Source organism: Xenopus laevis, chromosome 1S (genome assembly GCF_017654675.1).
Source record: "Xenopus laevis strain J_2021 chromosome 1S, Xenopus_laevis_v10.1, whole genome shotgun sequence".
Classification (NCBI taxonomy): domain Eukaryota; kingdom Metazoa; phylum Chordata; class Amphibia; order Anura; family Pipidae; genus Xenopus; species Xenopus laevis.
In genome coordinates, this window is record NC_054372.1 from 100,357,825 (window position 1) to 100,363,835 (window position 6,011).

Below are 6,011 nucleotides of genomic sequence, written 5' to 3' on the forward strand. Positions count from 1 at the left end.
TATTTAAAGGTACAGTTTTACTTTATGCATTGCCCGTGATAGGATTTTTGTTCCTGGTGCTTCTGAGCTTTGTGCTATATTCTGAACCTGTTTGATTCCTATTTTTGACCCCTGCCTGGCTATTTGACTATTCTGACTTCTGGATTCTGACCCTTGCCTGATTACTGACTACCGCCTCTGATTAACCCTCTGATTGACTCCCTGGTTTGACCCTTGCCTGTCTGATAACGTTTATTCTCTGCCTGCCTCGACCCGGCCTGATCTGACTACTCCTTTGCCTAAACGCCTTGTACTGCGATCTTCTGTCCAAAGACTTTGCTTTACTGTCGTGCCCCTCTGCCTATCCAGAACCCTCATCTTGCACCTCTCGTTTAAGTCCAGGTGGCATCCAAGTAAGCCGAGGGCTCCTCCCGAGGCCCAAAGGCGGTCACACACGAGCCAAGACCAGGGTGCCTGGTGTTTGTTCTGGTGTTGGGTGCCGACCGTGACAGTCGGTTTGGGGAAGATAACATGTTTAAAGTTTTCCACCTGTTGTCTGCTGGATATTTTACTGCTTTCCCAATCATTTCCCCCAACACCAATCTAGAGCCTGCTAACAATCATCTCCTTCTCCTGGCTGCTTTCCTTGGCTGCATAGGTGAGACAGAGGCTGAACAGCAATCAACAGTTATGTGGACCTGACAGGGGACTGAAGTATATCTTTCTCTTTGTAAAGACAGCAGAGCTGTGATTGGCTACCCCTAGATCCTACTGTTTCTCTGGGCTTGGACCGTTAGGAGTGCCCATTAGTCAACTGTAAGAGACACGAAGCAGAGAGTTACTATGGGGACCTCCAATAAAATGTCTTTTTGAAAGTGGACAGTACTTCATAGCTCACATTCAACACATACACCATATCTTATTCACCATTGCCTACACGGTGAGGTTGACAAAGAGCTACACGTGAGAGTTCTGCCATGGGTTTGAGTGTCTCCTCATGTACTTGCTTTCATATTACACAGGAAGTCCCCTGTGCACAGAGAATGATTGCCTCCCGAAAATCAAAGCAGGAACTCCTTTGTAACTTTTTTTTATATTTTTTAGTATTATATCATTATCATTATATCCGAACCACCCAGTGACATATGTAGATTAATTATGTCTTATGTCTGGGCACAGCCTTGTTAACAGTCAATTGTGAGTTAATATCTGTAGCTGGGTATGTTTCCCCAAAAAACAGTGTATTTGAATGGTAACGCTTCTGTGATATCTGTGATATCAATCAAGTGTCCAAGTGGAACCAATATGATTTTCACAATAGGGGTCACTCCAGCACTGCATAGAACAGGCACATCACAAAGCTGCTGTTAAATATGAAAATCAGTTTGTGTCCCAAAATCAGAGCAAGGCCGGCAGTGTTAAAACATATACGATGGGATATTGTTGTTAAATAAACCCAATATTTCAACAGGATACTTATCACAGCTGACACTTTGCTGCATGAATCAAGACAGAAGTTCCGGTATTGTAAAAGGCTTGCATCTTTTTTTTATACCGGATGGCCAGTCCCTTTCAGGATTATTAAATCATAGGCATCTGGGTGGTATTGGAGCCCCCCTAGCCAACAGCTTAACTCTCCACCTCAACGATTGTTTCACCAAAAACTTCTCAAGAGGTAGGGCGCCTGGAGTCTTAAAGGGACTCGCCACCTATATCACACTTGTTCCCATGGTAACACATGTGTATATCAGTTCCACAGTACAACAACACTTGGAAGCATTATTTGGTTGCAGATATTCTTTCTTATATCCCATGGTCATTTTCAAAGTTGGTCAATATTTCTTATTGAAAAGTATTATAATATTCAATGTAAAAGGGCTGCGCCCAGTTTGTTTAGATAAATTCAAGATGTCTGTAACTAGATATTGGCCTTTCAAATAAATGTTTGCGAGTCCCTCAAGACTTGATCCAGACCGTCTCTTAGCTTCAGTAGTATGAGGTACAAATCTTAAAATATCATTGGCTGGCATATTTATTGAAATGATTAATCCAAATAAACCTGGTCATCATTAGCAAATTAAACTATAGATACCAAAATCAAAAAACGTCAAAATCATAACAAAACAGAGCAAAAACAAAAAATAATAAAAATCAATAACAAAATGTATACAACCAAAACAAAAGGACCTATAGATATTGTTTATGGAAAAAAAGGTTGAACGTGTTATTGTCCATTAAGCTGAAATTCAGGTTTATATGTATTTAACTTAAATATCCAGGAGGTCTCTAGCTGTAACAATTCCTTATCCAAATCGCCTCCTCTTATATTGCGATAACTCCCATCATGTTAGAGAAATCTGTCTGTCAATAGCGGATGTAAGGTTACAATGTTGTAAAAATCTGAAATGTGTTCATATATCCTCCTCTTGAAACACCTTTTGGTGTTGCCCACTTATAAATTAAAAAAAAAAACGTGAATAAATAATTTGCACAAGAGGTAGTGCAATTAATATAAGTGAGGAGATCAAAATTAACTATCCCATTACCAAACTTTAATGAGGGATCCATCTACATTGCTTGCATCTACCACATTTAAAGGTACCAGGGTTTTTACAACAGACTCCACTATTTTTTCTTTAAAATGACTCATTAGATACTCTTATTCCTCCTATAGCTAAATTAGGGGTAAGGTTTTACCAGTTGTCCCACTATTGGATCCTGTGTTAAAATAGCCCAATGTTTTCTCATAATGGATTGAACTCTTTTATCATCTGCACTGAAAGTCAGCACAAATCTGCTATTCTCACATGTGTCCCCCTTTCCTTCAACAATATCCCTATTATCCCTTTTGTGAGTATATAAAAGAGAGTCTCGAGTCCTGGAGCATGCCAACTGATTTCTTGACTTGTAACCCATAGCTTTAAATATTTTATACAAATCATATGCCTGTATCTCAAATTCAGCATTAGATGAACATACATGCCTTAACCTAAGATACTGGCCCTTAGGAATACCCTCAATACAACTCCATGGGTGCATGGAAGAGGCATGTCATAAGCTATTGCTGGCCGTAGGTTTGCAATATAATTTGGCACCCAGTACCCATTTAGTGTTGCTCCCAGTGGCCTCATTGTAAGTGCCCATTTTGAAATTCCTGTCTTAAATTTAAGTTTTGAAGGCATGAAGACACATGCTTACTCCAACAGAGCATCTGCAGGCTAGCAGTCCACATGGGGCCACTAATAAGCTTATCGCAGCCTTTACTTGGCATTTCCAAGGAATTTTTTCTTGCTTTTTGTGGCTCCCCAATAGTTCTGAGTGAGGCTCACCAGCAAATATATTTTAGGGGATCTCTGCAGTTCTTTCTCAGTCTAAATCAGGGGTCCCCAAATGTTTCACCTGTGAGCAACATTCAGATGTAAAAAGATTTGAGGAGTTTTCTGTGGGGGGTCACCATCCCTCCCAAAACAACCACAAGCAGGCATACTGGTCAGCCACCTTTTAGCCCGGTGAAGACCAGGCAGGCCGTGAAATGGAGGGGGCGGGACTGTGACATGGAGGGCAGGGCTATGACACGGCGATCAGCTGATCGCTGTGTCGCTGTGTCAATTTGATTTTATTTGGACGGTTTTTTTAAAAAAATTTTTTAGGCAAACAGGTTTGGGGAGGCTTAGCCTCCCCAAGCCTTAATAAAAAATCTGCCGATGTCTAAATTCCAGAAACTTTGATAAACCTATGCACAATGGGCATCAAACTGTTCAGTGGACCCCTGGCAATCATATTCAGGGTGCTTTTTCTTAGTACCTAATCAAGTGTGGGATATGCGGAGATGCAAAATAAAACCTTTGAAGTTATTTTTCAGAATTTTGATACATTTTTTATAAAAACCCCCGATGTTCAGCCAAGGTTTGATGTTTTGTAGTTAGGAGTAGGGATGTAGCGAACCGCCGAGTATGTGTTCGCGAACGCCGGCAAAAAATGCGAACAGTTCGCGAACAGTTCGCGAACTTCGAACATCCGAAAATCGTTCGATTCGAACGATTTTCGTTCGAATCGAACGAAAATCGTTCGATTTTAGCGATCGAATGGTCGAACGATTTTGACGCGAACGCCTATTGGCGAACGTCGCGCGACGTTCGCGAACTTGCGGCGGACGCGAACAGCCGATGTTCGCGCGAACAAGTTCGCCGCAGAACAGTTCGCTACATCCCTAGTTAGGAGTAGAGACATAGCTACCCATTTTGGAATTAGCAGAATGTGTACTTTTCAAAAATATATGGTTTTCTCTGGTTAGCCTACTGTCAGGATTTTTTGGCCTTGGAATCTAAAGTATGCTGTTTTCTGCCTTTGTGGTTTCAAAAGTCGGTAATATACCGCAGGGAGTTTTTGCTGTACAGAAGTCCTAAATCTTCCTAAAACTATACATGTCTCGTATTGGCACATTCGAGAGCCATTAGGCTTTCCAAATCAGTTTGATTTTCATATGTAAAATGAAATCTTTTTCTGGTATAAATTCATATTCTATGAAAAATAGGATTTTCTCAGTTTTTTTGGTATTTAGAGCTATAAATCTTTTTGCAGTGGTGGAAATACATGAAAACTCAGGCAGATTTAGAAAGCTCAGGTGCTCCCCAAAAAAATGTATGATTTTGCTAGGTAAACTATAGTTTTCCCCTCACAAAATGCTCCTAAATGAGAGAGCACAAAATGTTTTAGAAACGGCTGGCATTCCATGTATCCAAAATGTGAAATTCTGCTGGCACTTAAAGAGTTAAATCCACCTGTTGAAGCACAAGGAAAGTCTAAATCACTGGGGGGCCGCCAATATGTTAGACACTCCCCTGTATTATATAAAGTCACATTTGCATTTCTAGTCGTCACCTGTCAGTATGTATTCATCTCCCCTGAGTAAACAAACAGCAAGGAGCAGGCAGGACCCTAAACATATTTTTGGTTCAGACACCTAAACCCAGGGTCGGCCCAGACCTGCTCCTGCGCTATCTCATCTCCCTCCAGAAGACATATGCGCAGAGGGGGAAGCAATCGGCTATATCGGCAATCGGCGATATATAGGAGTTTGTGGCTGGGGACCCGGGGGATGGTGTGGGGGGCCCCTGAGGCTCTGGGGCCCCTAGTCCAACACTGCTTGTTCCAAGAATGGATCAGGGTTCATTTATTCAGATCACATACAGTGAATAGCCAAATTGTTCTGATCCACTATAGCAGCCCATAAACACACAGGAAGGAAGTGGATCCAGTTGCCTCCTACCATCAGTGAACATGGACTAACGAGAAATTCAGGATCTTCAGTACAGACCCACCAAATGTTACACACTGTAGTTGCTGCAAATGGTCAGCCAAGACCCTGGTATTGATTATTTAATATAGGTAAAAAGAGCCCAAACTCTTTGTGTTTGGTTAGTTCTTATAAGCAGAACACACGGAGCATGTGCAGTGTCATTGACACTTACTGCTGCAGTAAGATCAGTGTATGAAATATGACATTGCTACTCCATTTTGACTTTAGGGTTTAATTCTCCATTAAGGTGTCTGGAAACCCTCTCAGGTCATAACACCCAATTGCCAAAAGAGTTGTTCAATGTCACTTTCAACCAGCTGTTCAGCTCCACTCAATAGGCCACTCTGTATGAGGTTTGTTCCAGGGCAGATACTTTGTAAACACTATTTTCATTATGCAACAGCCCCCCAGGCGGGCCTAATTTTCCTCCTAAAGTTGCCTTATGTGCGATTAAAGTCAACAGACATTTAAAGCAGAAGTGGACAATTCTGAGCTTTTCGACGATCGCCGGCTCAGCTTTGCATAGCGCCTTATAGCAAACCCGTACTATACAGCGCTCTAGCAAAACACTACAAGTATAACACGGTTTTCGTAAGGTATAGCCAATATAAATGTAGGAAGAAAAGTTAATAAAGTGGACATTCATCCACCCAGTATCCCTTCCCCCACACCAATCGACCCGACCCATGGAAACTCGCGTAACTAGCTTTTGCTATATTATTAGTCAAAAGAG